This window comes from Mercenaria mercenaria, chromosome 13 (genome assembly GCF_021730395.1).
Source record: "Mercenaria mercenaria strain notata chromosome 13, MADL_Memer_1, whole genome shotgun sequence".
Classification (NCBI taxonomy): Eukaryota; Metazoa; Mollusca; class Bivalvia; order Venerida; family Veneridae; genus Mercenaria; species Mercenaria mercenaria.
Genome location: NC_069373.1, coordinates 53120156 through 53135195, shown reverse-complemented (window position 1 = coordinate 53135195; position 15040 = coordinate 53120156). Strand labels below are relative to the sequence as shown.

The 15040-nt window shown below is 36.3% G+C and overlaps 1 protein-coding gene across 9 annotated transcripts in view; it reads right to left on the bottom strand.

Annotated features, from left to right (window-relative positions):
- Positions 1–15040, bottom strand: part of LOC123530508 (pre-mRNA-splicing factor ATP-dependent RNA helicase DHX16-like) — a 213701-nt gene that overhangs the window by 125546 nt on the left and 73115 nt on the right. For 5 of the 9 annotated variants that reach the window (XM_053521857.1, XM_053521856.1, XM_053521855.1 and 2 more), the window contains one exon: positions 2911–4520. The exons of 3 other annotated variants lie outside the window; for them this stretch is intronic. The gene's annotated coding sequence lies outside the window, so the exon portion shown is untranslated. The remainder of the gene's footprint in view (positions 1–2910; positions 4521–15040) is intronic. One more of the 9 variants, XM_053521860.1, reaches the window with a different exon arrangement.

The window sequence follows — 15040 nt, the reverse complement described above, 5'->3', positions numbered from 1 at the left end:
TTTGAAGATACGTGACCCACTTTCGAACTTGACCTAGATATCATCATGATGAACATTCTGACCAATTTTTATGAAGATCCATTCATAAGTATGGCCTCTAGAGAGGTCACAAGGTTTTTCTATTTTTAGACCTACTGTTTGACCGCACGTGACCCAGTTTCGAACTTGACCTATATATCATCAATATAAACATTCAGACCAACTTTCATACAGATCCTATGAAAAATATAACCTCTAGAGAGGTCACAAGGTTTTTTCATTATTTGACCTACTGAGCTACTTTTTGAAGACACGTGACCCACTTTCGAACTTGACCTAGATATCAACATGATGAACATTCTGACCAATTTTTACGAAGATCCATTCACAAGTATGGCCTCTAGAGAGGTCACAAGGTTTTTCTATTTTTAGACCTACTGACCTAGTTTTTGACCGCACATGACCCAGTTTCAAACTTGACTTAGATATCATGAAGATGAACATTCAGACCAATTTTCATACAGTTCCCATGAAAAATATGGCCTTTAGAGAGGTCACAAGGTTTTTCTATTATTTGACCTACTGACCTAGTTTTTGAAGGCAGTTGACCCAGTTTCGAACTTGACCTAGATATCATCAAGGTGAACGTTCTGACCAAATTTCATGAAGATCTTTTGAAATATATGGCCTCTAGAGAGGTCAAAAGGTTTTTCTATTTTTAGACTTACTGACCTAGTTTTTGAAGGCAGTTGACCCAGTTTCGAACTTGACCTAGATATCATCAAGGTAAACATTCTGACCAATTTTCATGAAGATCTTGTGAAATACATGGCCTCTAGAGAGGTCACAAGGTTTTTCTATTTTTAGACCTACTGACCTAGTTTTTGATGGCACGTGACCCAGTTTCGAAACTGACCTAGATATCATCAAGATGAACATTCTGACCAACTTTCATAAAGATCCCAAAAAAAAATGTGACCTCTAGAGTGGTCACAAGCAAAAGTTTACGCACGCACGGACGACAGACGCTGCATGATCACAAAAGCTCACCTTGTCACTATGTGACAGGTGAGCTAATAACCACAGAAAAAGTCCAATATTTATGGTCATCTTCATATTTTTATGTATATTTTAAGGTTCGCCGAAAGTAAGTGTAGAAAAGATTGGCGTATTCACCAAGTTCATTCAAGAATTTGCAGACTTGTTTATACAAGAGGGCCATGATGGCCCTATATCGCTCACCTGTTATCACTGCACTTGAGGACAAGAAGGTCCTCAGAAAAAATATCTAAGTCCAAAGGACAGGAACAACAAAGAAAAGAAATTGAACCAAACAGAAAAACAAAATTCTTACAAGGTACAGATATGTCAAAATACACCTAAAAATTGCAGGTACCATCCATGTTGTACCACAAAAAAGTGGTCTCGGTTTTTCCCTACGGCCAATAATAAAAAAGTTATAAAAAATAGGCTATTTATAGTAACGTAAAAGGGAAGTAATTCAAAAGAAAATTATTGTAAGTTAACAAAAGAAGGATCTGCCAAATAAATCTGTTGACATAATGAAATTTCAGATCAGTATATTCATTAGTTACGGAGATATACAAATTTTAATTTGAAATAAAGGGAGGTAATTTGACATAAAATCAGTCCATAGTTATCTACCCTGATTGGCTCGGTCCAACTAATGACAATAATGAAATTTCAAATAAGTCCTGTAAGTACTTACTGATATAAATCCATTTTGACTACAATCAGGGGAGGTAATCAGATATAAAATAACTCTGGAAACTACGATTGGATCTGATTTGTCATGGAATCCAAGATCTATTGTTGTTGAAGATATTTTGGAAGTTTGTATCAAATAAAAACATAAATGAAGTCTTTATATGGCTGCAAAAGCCGAAATAGCCAATTTTGGACATTTAAGGGGCCATAACTCTGGAACCCATGAAGGAATCTGGCCAGTTTAAGAAAGAAACCAAGATCTTGTGGTGATACAAGTTGTGTGCAAGTTTGGTTAAAATCAAATCATAAATGAAGTTGCTATTGTGCAGACAAGGTCAAAATAGCTAATTTTGGCCCTTTCAGGGGCCATAACTCTGGAACCCATTAGGGGATCTGGCCGGTTCAACAAAGGAACTGAGATCTTATGGCAACACAAGCTTTGTGTAAGTTTGATTAAATTCAAATCATAAATGAAGCTGCTATTGTGCAGACAAGGGCAAAATAGCTAATTCTGGTCCTTTCAGGGGCCATAACTCTGGAACCCATAATGGAATCTGGCCAGTTCAACAAAGGAACTGAGATCTTATGGTGATACAAGTTGTGTGCCAGTTTGGTAAAAATCAAATCATAAATAAAGCTGCTATTGTGCAGACAAGGTCAAAATAGCTGATTTTGGCCCTTTCAGTGGCCATAACTCTGGAACCCATAATGGGATCTGGCCAGTTCAAGAAAGGAACCGAGATCTTATGGTGATACAAGTTGTGTGCAAGTTTGGTTAAAATAAAATCATAAATGAAACCACTATCGTGCAGACAAGAAATTGTTGACGGACGGACGCACGGACCCACGACGGACGAAGGGTGATCACAAAAGCTCACCTTGTCACTATGTGACAGGTGAGCTAAAAACATAAAACTAAACAGAATGTTTTAAAATCCTTTTTTATACATAATAATTTTACAGATTTTATCACCACTATGCAAATGGCTGCCGAAGAACAAAAGTAGCGGTTTGCAGTGACAGAAATAAAGATGTACTGAGCTGTAAATTGAAGATTTTTTAAGATTTTCTTTTAATTTCCTTGTTGTATGGGCCTATAAGACGTGGAAATATGATCCCTAAAATTCATCTTATAACAAATATGTACAGTAACTACAATCTTTATTTTAAAAGTAAAGCTCATTAACAAAAGCATTGCTATACCTATCATAATGCAACAAACAAAAGTCCTCTGTATATCTCCAGCAAGCATCACATAGGCGTAACCAGAAATTCTTGGATGGGGGTGCGAGTATGAGTTGTGACACGACCAGTGGGGGTAGGTGTGGGAAGGGGTTGCCCCCTCCTGCAGATGGGGGGTCTCCCGAAGAAATTTTTTTTAATGCAGGAGTCATTTCGTGCAATTTGGCGTGTATTTGAAAGCTTACTGATGGGTTGATATGCGACTCATTTTTTCGCTTTTTTCTGCGAATAATACATAAACTCTCTTAAAGTTCAGTTATTTTATTTGTAATCACTAAGTTAAGATAATGAAAATGATACAAAAGTAATATCAAGAAAGACACACTATTTTTTAAAGAAATATTTGACAGATGCGATGTGCATAGAATAAGGTCATTGTAGTTTATGAAACAAAGTTTATATTGTACCATTATAGGAAAACTGATGTAAACTTAAACTGTCCTTTTTATATATTTCATTCCACTATAATTGTGAAAAGGTATATATAGCTATACATAATCATTTTTGCATAAAAGTAATGCTCTGATACAAAGAATAATTACATGTATATCTACACATCTGAGAATATTTGGAAAATAATGCCTAGTTCACATTTGGTCTGCGATGCATCTGACCACCAGTAGATTGCCCTTATCATCCTTTCCCTGCATAAGGCGGCAGTGCAATTTTTGTACGGATTCACGGGCTCCGCACCCTCTATGATTTTGTTTAGTGAAAAGTTATACAAAAATCAAAAGCCCGTAGCTCGTAGACGTGTCACAGTCCCTTCACGGCCATCTTTAGGAAGCCTTGCGCTGACCGTGCAGCCAACGCACAATGTTTCATGCCCAAAAGAAATCGTATAGAGATTACAGAATCATGGGACTGTTGCACAGATATTAAGCAATCATCGCGCGGCAACCCTACAGCAGCCGCATCATTGCAGCATACCTTTTTCAGATGGTTATATATACTGGCCATCTCCAAAATGTTTTTATTTGTCTCTTCAGAGTAATGATTGTACCACTAAGACTCAGAGCGGCATACCTGTGGTTGCAGTTGAGGCAGGTCAAGAGAAGAGATCAGATGCTTACAGGCCTTGATGAGCAACAGACGTGACAGAGACACAGAAAGAGGATGGTGTGCATGAAGCTGTTGCTGCTGAGACGGATCACCCTTGGACACTAGGACACTCTGATACAGGAGTTGATGCGGGAATGTCATAGGGACTTCTAAGCTTGCCTCGGGGCAACCATGTTTCGGGAGATGGTAGACAGACTGACCCCCATAATTTCTAAGCACCTAGACTGCTGTCCAGACTTGTACCATCACAGTATCTTCTCCTCAGCCTCTGAATGCGCAGAAGCAGTACGGGCATCATACAATTTCCGTGGGAAGCTTGCAGAGACTGCACGGTAGTTGCACTGAAGTTGCACGATTTCCGTATAATCTCCGTGCATGTCTGGAAAAATGTTACGATGCTCGTATATTATGTGAACACGTAAGCCGTAGTTAGTAGCCATCTATAATGCCCAAAATTCCGCAAGGAATTATCGCATGGCACCAGGGTCAAATGTAGAATTAGGCATCAGCTATAGAAAGAAAAGAAATGGGAGTTAAAATACGCATTTCCGTCAATTCAAATCTGGTCTTAATTCATCAAAGCGCAGGGAAATATATGTCTATGAAAGAAACGCTCTACAGAAAAGAATTCTGTTTTTAGCAGCTGTAGCGTGACACTGTGTTTTTCTTAATATATATCTACGATTAGAAAATATACTGAAAGGAAAAGGCACAGCTATAAAAGTTGATTTCATTAGCAGTTCATGTAAAACAAGAGCTGTCCGTAAGACAGCCAAGCTCGACTATTCAAAATATTGTCCCAGAGGCAGGAAAATATTACCTAACAAGAGCGCCGCCAAGCGGGGCAATATACGCCCGAAGGCTTACATCATAGGATGGGAGCAAAAGTTCAAGAACTTGACTGTTGTTGCCCCAAAGGACTGGAACAACAAAAGGATAACTTCAAAAAAACAAATCTAAGTCCACCAAAAAAATATTCAAAGTCTACAAAAAAATCCTTATCAGGTACAGGTATGTAAAAATACACCTTAAAATTGGAGGTACCATCCATGTTGTACCACACAAAAGTGGTCTCGGTTTTTCCCTACAGCCAATAATAAAAAAGTTTCAAAATAAGCTATTTATAGTAACATAAAAGGGAAGTAATTCAAAAAAAAAATTACTGTAAGTACAAAAAAGAGATCTGCCAAATAAAAACAAGAGCACTGCAATGCAGAGCAATATACACAAAGCAAAGTCATATATGACCTTTGACCCTTAAGTGTGACCTTGACCTTGAAGCGAGTCACCCGGAAGATGCGCTCTGCACATCGTCCTGGTGTGGTGAACATTTGTGTCAAGTTTCTTTGAAATCCTTCAAGGGGTTCAAGAGTTACAGAGCAGACACGAAACAAAGTGATATGACTTTTGACCCCTAAGTGTGACCTTGACCTTGAAGCAAGTCATCTGGAACATGCACTCTGCACATCGTCTTGGTGTGGTGAACATTTGTGTCAAGTTTCTTTGAAATCCTTCAAGGGGTTCAAGAGTTACAGAGCGTACATGAAACAAAGTGATATGACCTTTGACTCCTAAATGAGACCTTGACCTTGAAGCGAGACATCCAAAACATGCGCTCTGCACATCATCTCGGTGTGGTGAACATTTGTGTAAAGTTTCCTTGAAATCCTTCAAGGGGTTCAAGAGTTACAGAGCGGACACGAAATTGCTAACGGACGGATGGACGGACGGACAGACAGACGGACACCAGCATCATAACATAATACGTCCCTTCGGGCGTATAAAAAGGTTAAATATCAAAAGAGTTTTAAGTTCAAAAGGGGGAATAATTTGACCAAAATGCATATCAGTTATGGAACTTGCTGCTATCAACTAGTTTTATAACCCCTAAGGCACATGTGAAGTTTCAATTCAATATCTGCATTAGTTTTGGAGATAGAAACTCGCATGTAAAACTTTAACCAGAATTTTCAAAGTCCAAAAGGGGGCATAATTTGCTCAAAATACATGCCAGAGTTATGGAACTTGATCCAGTGAGGTTAGTAATTGATCTAGAAAAAGAAAAAGTAAGTTTCAAATCTATATGCCTTTTAGAAATAGCTGTATGTACTTGCACGCAAAACTTTAACCAGAATTTTCTAAGTCCAAAAGGGGGCATAATTTGGCCAAAATGAAAGTCAGAGTTATGGGACTTGCTGCTATCAACTAGTTTTATAACCCCGAAGACACATGTGAAGTTTCAAATCAATATCTGCATTGGTTTTGGAGATAGTAACTTGCATGTAAAACTTTAACCAAAATTTTCTAAGTCCAAAAGGGGGCATAATTTGCTCAAAATACATGTCAGAGTTATGGGACTTGTCCCAGAGAGGTTGGTAATTGACCTAGAAAAAGAAAAAAATAAGTTTCAACGCTATATGCCTTTAATTGATGGCTGTATGTACTTGCATGCAAAAACTTAACCAAGGTGTGACGCCGACGCCGACGCCGACACCGAAGCCGACGCCAGGGTGAGTAGAATAGCTAGACTATTCTTCGAATAGTCGAGCTAAAAAATACAGAATAACTTATGTTAGATTAATTTCCCATCAAGACAGATAAACATTTACACAGTAGGCCTAATGTAGAGATAGTCAGCATTCCCATTCACGCAAAAATCCGCGTAATTCACGCATAAAAAGTCACTTGCATGCAAGTTTTAAAATTCCTCAGGTACAATGCACGCGTAAAAAATCTGACAGAAAATACATTGTTCGTCGAAAAAGAGCCGAAATTCAAGTAATCAGACATTATTTTTGATCCGTACACGCAAATTACCGCAATACACACTGTTGACAATTTGCTACATGTCAAGACGAGTTGAATTTACATGCCGATAGCATGATTTAAGCTCCGCCTACTCCATGTACTTGTGAGATTTTCGCGAGAACTGTGACAGCGATTCAAATAATTTGTAAAACTAGACGTGATAGTATTCAGCCAATCAACGACGCAGTTGCATCTTTGACACTTTCCGATAATTGTCAACATGTGCGAGTGCAAAAAACAACGATTTTGGACGTTTTTACAAGAAGTTGTTGAATAATTAAGTGGTCAGCTGGCGTCCACTACACAATTATTTGGTCTCCATTGTAAAAGAAAGACTCGTAAGCTGCTTGTTTATTAATATTTACAAAATGACTGGTTGCGGACTGACTTTCATCTTTTATTCGAGTCCGATACTGTTCATGCTAAATAAGTATTACCCGCCGAATTTTTATTTTATAACATTTTTTTTTTGTTGCTATAATGTTGCAGCAAGATATAGCAGCAAAAAAATGTTATAAAAACTCGGTGGGTGGTACTTATCAGCGTCTGCTTGAATTTTTGAAAACGTTTTTTTTTTTTCAGAACTATGGAATAAAGAAAAACTCTTTGCATAAAAACTCTTTGCATGGAAAATGATTATCTAAGACAATGAATGGTCACATCAATAGTTTTTATCCATATTGAAACAAGAAAATTATAGCCATCTTTTCAAATTGCTTCACAAGCTTGCTGGGTGTGTGGTGGTGGTGGGGGGTGGGGGGTGGTGACTTTTAGCTGTATCCCTTTGGTGCATGTGTAAAACAAACCACTGTCATTAACACAGGCTGAATAAAAGTGTCACTTCCCATGTACTTCTTTATAATTTTGTTTCAGTTGGAACATTTTTTTCAATTTGTATGGTTTGTACCCAACTTTTTTATCATGTACCCACATTTTCTAAAGTATGTGGGTACATGTACCCACTTTTTAAAAAGTCAGTGGGAATGCTGATAGTACCTAAGTTTTTCAAATCATAGGTATGAAGTTAAGAAGCTTTGAAATGAAGACATATGTACATATATTTCTCAAAAATATAATATATATTAACTATATTTTAACCAGAAAATTAGAGTTATGAGCATTCAATATTTTCATGTAAAAGAAAATTTTGTGATCAAGGATATGTAACTCTTCTTGGACCTGGAGAGCAGAAACATCAAAGGGACATAATATAGCGAATATTTTCTACTTGGGTGCATTTGATTTAACATTCAACTGTGATCTGGATTTCTAAATAATGATCCATGATACTGTGTGCTAAAAATATAGAACAACTGGAACAGTCCTTTAACAGCAAAAAGATGCTGTAGCAGAATGAAAATTGTTAAGCTCTATCTGGGACTCGAACCCAGGACCTCTCACACCTAAGGCAGACACTACCACTTCCCTATAACAGCAGTAGCTATACCTAGGCAGTTTAAATACACCGATTACATTACGTGAACTGGAACAGTTTTGTGACAATAACACATAATCGGCGTACTCCGGTTCAGGGTTGTCAATAAGAACCGGCCGCCGGCCGAAATGCACGGTTCAAATGGCATTTGGGCCGGTTCAAATTCGCAAAAAAAAAAAAAAAAAAAATCGGACCTGAAAACCTTAACCGCCAACCATAGTATTTTAAAAGTTTTTTTCACGATTCTGTCACGAAAATATAATTTGTATAAAGAACTCTCCATCCAGTCTAAAAAATCGATATTACCCACGGTCGTTTCCGTTCATAATTAATACACAGCGTGTCATCACGGGCGATGTTCATTGAATCTTAATTGCCGAGGTGTATTTCATACATTGCCACGTGCCTGTCGATCTTTGACTCGAGTTAAAATACGCGATAAACCAATGACAACTTTGGATGTAGAACGCGTGACATATTTTATCGGAAGAACTATTTAAGCTCCGCCTTTACAAATGATGATATACATACATTATAACTGACAAAATCCAAGCTAATGTCAAAGCCATGAAAATCATGTTTCATGGACTGAATTAATATTAGAGATATACATGAAAAATATTCATCAGTTATCGTAGTGTCAAAGTTATATTTTGTAACAAAAGCTACGGAAGAAAGGGTGATGGGACATCCGCGATAATTTCCAAAAATTTTGAAATTATGAGTGACGGTCCCGATTTAAAAGAAAAGACAACAAAAAACAAACAAGATCACTAATGGTGACAAATGCCCCCGCAGCACCTTGACCTTTGACCTGGTGACCCCAAAGTCAGTAGGGGTGGTGTACTCAATAAGTACTATCAGCATGTGAAGTTTGAAGGTCCTGGGTGAAGTGGTTCGCATGTAAAGTGCCTTCATGCAAAAAGTTAATGTTGGCCCCTGTGACCTTGACCTTTGACCTGGTGACCCCAAAGTCAGTAGGGTTGGTGTACTCATAAAGTACTATCAGCATGTAAAGTTTGAAGGTCCCGGGTGAAGTGGTTCGCGAGTAAAGTGCCTTCATGCAAAAAGTTAATGTTGGTCCCTGTGACCTTGACCTTTGACCTGGTGACCCCCAAGTCAGTAAGAATGGTGTACTCAATAAGTACTATCAGCATGTGAAGTTTGAAGGTCCTGGGTGCAGTGGTTCGCGAGTAAAGTGCCTTCATGCAAAAAGTTAACGTTGGCCCCTGTGACCTTGACCTTTGACCTGGTGATCCCAAAGTCAGTAGGGTTGGTGTACTCATAAAGTACTATCAGCACGTAAAGTTTGAAGGTTCTTGGTGAAGTGGTTCGCGAGTAAAGTGCCTTCATGCAAAAAGTTAATGTTGGCCCCTGTGACCTTGACCTTTGACCTGGTGACCCCAAAGTCAGTAGGAGTGGTGTACTCAATAAGTAATATCAGCATGTGAAGTTTGAAGGTCCTGGATGCAGTGGTTCGCGAGTACAGTACCTTCATGCAAAAAGTTAACGTTGGCCCCTGTGACCTTGACCTTTGACCTGGTGACCCCAAAGTCAGTAGGGGTGGTGTACTCAATAAGTACTATCACCACCTGAAGTTTGAAGGTCCTGGGTGCAGTGGTTCGCGAGTAAAGTGCCTTCATGCAAAAAGTTAACGTTGGCCCCTGTGACCTTGACCTTTGACCTGGTGACCCAAAAGTCAGTAGGGGTGGTGTACTCAATAAGTACTATCACCACGTGAAGTTTGAAGGTCCTGGGTGCAGTGGTTCGCGAGTAAAGTGCCTTCATGCAAAAAGTTAACGTTGTGACTAACAAACTAACTAACGAACGAACGAACGGACGGACAGTTGAAAACTAATATGCCTCCCTTTGGGGGCATAAAAATTTATCCACAAGCTCCTTTATATTTAATAATCCAACATCGCTTATAACTAATCTGTAAACAACAATTTTCGGATATTTTCACACCTATTTACCTGTGGAGTGCTGTTTATAACAAAGCCAGGTGTTGATTTTAATGTGTGACAACTGAGACAGATATTTTTTAAAAATTTATATAAAAAAATATTAATCACAAACAAATTTAGATCAGAAAATATATTGGCTTTTACCTTTTTCTGTTAGTTTTTGAAATCGAAAGTACAGTAGTTGTCGCGGTATCAGCCGTTTTTTTTTTTTTAATAAATATTTCTCTTAAATCATTTTAATAAGAGGAAATGTCACAGTAATTTTTTTTTATCAGATACTGTCACTTGCTGTTAAACTGTCTTTGTACCATCATAATTTGTCAAACACATCCTTTAAAGTGGAGATTTGGTCAATGTCTATGAAAGTGTAACAGTATCTGGACATACAATTTTGGATATCTGGACTTTGATCAATAAAAAATCAAGGCTAGGGGTTTTGGATATGGATAGGTGGGTATGAGAATCAAACAGTTAATTTTCTATACCTAAACTTGTATTATTTCTAACCCTGTATATTTTGTTTTGATGGTTCTAACAGTGACATTTTTGTCGTGCCAAATTGTAAAAATTTATCTTGGGAATCTTGTTCCCCACAAAAGAAATATGAGTACAGGTTTAATTCTCAGTAGAATTTTGAATTTAGATATACAGGAGTGCAATAACTATTTGATTTTGCAAAGAAGTACAACAAAGAGTTGAAGTGTGATGCCAAGTTAGATATTAGCATTTCAAGACTTGAAAAATGCATTCATGAACATGAAAACTCACTTTTATCATTATCTCCAAATTTACCAGGTGAACTCATAAAAATGTGAAAAAAAGGGTATATTGTATTTAAAAATGCAGTGGAAAAGATGTTCTTAAATGCTTTCAAAATGCCCCAGAATGCAGGAAATGAAGCGCTGAATTTCAAAATTTTCGCACCCCCTAGATGGCCGCCTACTTTTCTATTTCAGCCTGTTCAACAAAAACTTATTGACAACCCTGCCGGTTTATCGGCGTATTCGCTTTGTTACCTTAAGGCAATTTTCGTGTAAAGAAAAAATATAATCTAATACTGCAAACGTTTTAATCGGTCAAAACTGCCCAAATTTCTCTGACATGTTTTTTAGAGTATGAACTTACTAACTGGTAGTACCAGTGAAATATAACTTACACTGAATTTTATATATTTGACATTTTAGAAGCTGGCGAATGGCAAAGACAGCGGGCTTTGTCCAAATATAAGCAATTACTTTACCTGGTGAGTTTCGACAGGATATTAACTGATAGGAAATTACAGTTACAAACTAAATACCTTTCTGCAACACACTGAGTCATAAGCATTCACTGTCAATCAGTATTATGACTAAGACTGACGATCAAATAATTTATAGACAGGGTCCGTTGTTTACATTTTTAATCGTAACCGGTGCTCTTGTAAAAACCACTTTTTTTGAAAAATCGAAGAATGCGAAGAGCTATGGTATGGTCTCTACCTAATGTATTTGTCATATCAGCACCTTATCCATATCGAGGGGTGAAAGCGAAAAGGTTCAAAGTGCATTTTAGAAAACTTTTCAGGAGAAGGTTAAAACTTTCCAGTTTTTTCCTTTTGAAGTTTACAATGGTCATTTACTGAATATAATTATATGCATCACCACTTATATTTGCCTTAAAAACTGTCAAACTTCTAAATAAAGTACAGTAAAAACTAGAACTGTCACAGGAGTGACTCATACCCCCACCATACGGTCTTGTCACAGAAGAATGGCAACCATAAGGAATCTTAAAAATACTTTGGAGTACTTCATCCTGGGCTTCCACATATAAGTAATACTAGTATAATACTAGTATAGTAATACTAGTAAATATACTAAATCTCTAATATTAGAGATACACTAAAAGTGAATAAAAAAAGTGTCTTACCGACCCATGTTACCACAGAAAAATGTTTTTACTTTTTACATAGGACTTATAATAAAAAAGTTAGAAAAATACCTAAAATATTGAAAATCTAAAAATAGGATTTCTAAAAATAGACTAATTCCTGGAATTTATGGGGAAGAAACTCAGAACAAAAGTTAAAAAAGGTTACTTCCCTTTGGCTCTAAGCCAATCAGAATGAGATATAGTGAAAATACATCAAAATTGACCTTAAATTCTAGGTAAAAGGGGACACAATTCAAGAAAAATTAGTGTCAGAGTTATGCACCTTGTGTCACATGATGTGGGTGATGAGGTGGATCATCTATTTTAAGTCTGAATCAAATCCATTCAGTAGTAACTGAGATATAGTGAAAATACATCAAAATTAACCTTTAATTCTAAGTAAAAAGGGGCATAATTCATGAAAAATTAGTGTCAGAGGTATGCACCTTGTGTCACATGATGTGGGTGATGAGGTGGAACATCTATTTTAAGTTTGAATCAAATCCATTTTGTAATAATTGAGATATAGTGAAAATACATCAAAATCAACCTTAAATTTAAAGTAAAAGGGGACATAATTCATAAAAAATTTATGTCAGAGTTAAGCACCTTATGTCACATCATCTGGGTGATGAGGTGGAACAACTATTTTAAGTTTGAATCAAATCCATTTAGTAATAACTGAGATATAGTGAAAATACAACAAAATTAACCTTAAATTCTAAGTAAAAGGGGACATAATTCATGAAAACTTGGTGTCAGAGTTATGCACCTTGTGTCACATGATGTGGGCACATGATGTGGGTGATGAGGTGGAACATCTATTTTAAGTTTGAATCAAATCCATTCAGTAGTAACTGAGATATAGTGAAAATACATCAAAATCAACCTTAAATTCTAAGTAAAAAGGGGCATAATTCATAAAAAAAATGGTTTCAGAGTTATGCACCTTGTGTCACATGATGTGGGTGATGAGGTGGAACATCTATTTTAAGTTTGAATCAAATCCATTTAGTAATAACTGAGATATAGTGAAAATACAACAAAATTAACCTTAAATTCTAAGTAAAAGGGGACATAATTCATGAAAACTTTGTGTCAAGAGTTATGCACCTTGTGTCACATGATGTGGGTGATAAGGTGGAACATGTATTTTAAGTTTGAATCAAATCCATTTGGTAATAACTGAGATAATAGATTTCAGGACGCGACAGGACGGGACTGACTCCTATTTACCCCCCTCAAACATGTTTGGTGGGGGTATAAATTAATATTTTAATGAAAATGTCACTTAGAACTTTTTTGCGCTGAAAATGCATTTGTTCTGTCAGTTATATTAAATGCAAAAAAGGTTTAAGTGGCATTTGCATAGAAAAAAAGACTTCCTGAAGTATACAATTTTTCACTTTTTCCTCATTTCAAATTGTACATCTTTAACTATTCAGTGAATGCAATGTAATGTGAAAAAAAAATCACAAACCTTTTCCGCAATATATTAATTTCTTGTCAAAAAATCACTTAAGACTTTTTCACAATCAAATTGTGAACTATTTTATTGTATTTTTATAGTCAGTAGAGAATATAGTATTTCCTATAAGTCTCAAAAGAGTTGGCTTTTAGCTCACCTGAGCAAAAATAGTAAAGTATTGTGAAAAAAAAATCACATAGACATTTTTCGCAATGTTACTTCTTGTAAACAAAATCACTGAAGACTTTTTCACAAAAGAATATAATATCTCTTGTATTTTTATAGTCAGTTTACTTCAAACAAGTTTTAGATTGATGTGCATTATTTTAGCTCAACTGAGCACAAAGTGCTAAGGTGAGCTATTGTGAAAACGTCTCCTAAACTGCTTGGCCAGTTTCAACAAAACTTCACAGAAATGTTCCCTCTAAAAACTGCTAACTCAGGTGGGGGATATAGATTCATGATGATCTTCATGTTTGTGTTACAATCAGTCTTCTTATAAATAATATGCGTTTGTTATGCTTATGCTACTACTAACATTCTATTGTGTAAATAAAGATTAACACCAACATGAACAATCATTAACTTTTTATTTCACATATCATCAAAATTTATCCTTATTACAAGATTTAGCTTACCAAAAGGTTCCTTCTAGCGCATATTAAATATTCTTTTTTACGTGCATTCTTATCTATTTATTATAAGAATACTTAAAATTATTTCACACAAACATTTATTTAACTTAGAATAATAAAGAAAACACCTTTAGATGAGCGATTCTACCTAAATATTATCAGCGGACAATGAATAATAAATACCATCACTCTGTCAAAATTTCGGGAACCAATGTCGACAGCTGTCCTAGTGGCACAGATCAGAACATGGTCGAATGCCTGCTTACTTTTAATAGCTATACAATGGCAGCAAAGATCTGCCAAATGCCGGTAAACGCATTGCATGAATGGATACTTACAGCTCCAGAACGACTAAACCGGTTCAGTTATTTAAGTTTAATTACGGTCCATCCGCCCTTTCAGACACAATGAAGCATATAAATGCCACGTAGATTAAACCAGGAGAAAAAGGGCTTTTATATAAGTCGGCACCAACAAACTAATGGGTTTGAAAAAAGTGCGTACAAAAAGTTCACAACTTGAAAATTACAAAACAATTAATCAAACGGTATGAAATTACAAAGTACGAAATATTTATAGCTCAGTAAAGTGAAGAAATGCATTGTACAATTCTAGATAAAAAACAAGGGAAGTAATTGAAATGTCGTAATCTGGCGACGGTACGTATCGTGCAATAGCATTCACAGACAAGTAAAAAATCTCGAATAACTTTATTAGTGCAGTATGTTTTGATGGTTATACTTAAAATGTTAAAATAATAAAGTTGGTATGAAATAAAATCGTAAAAAGAACCTCTGGAAGCAGC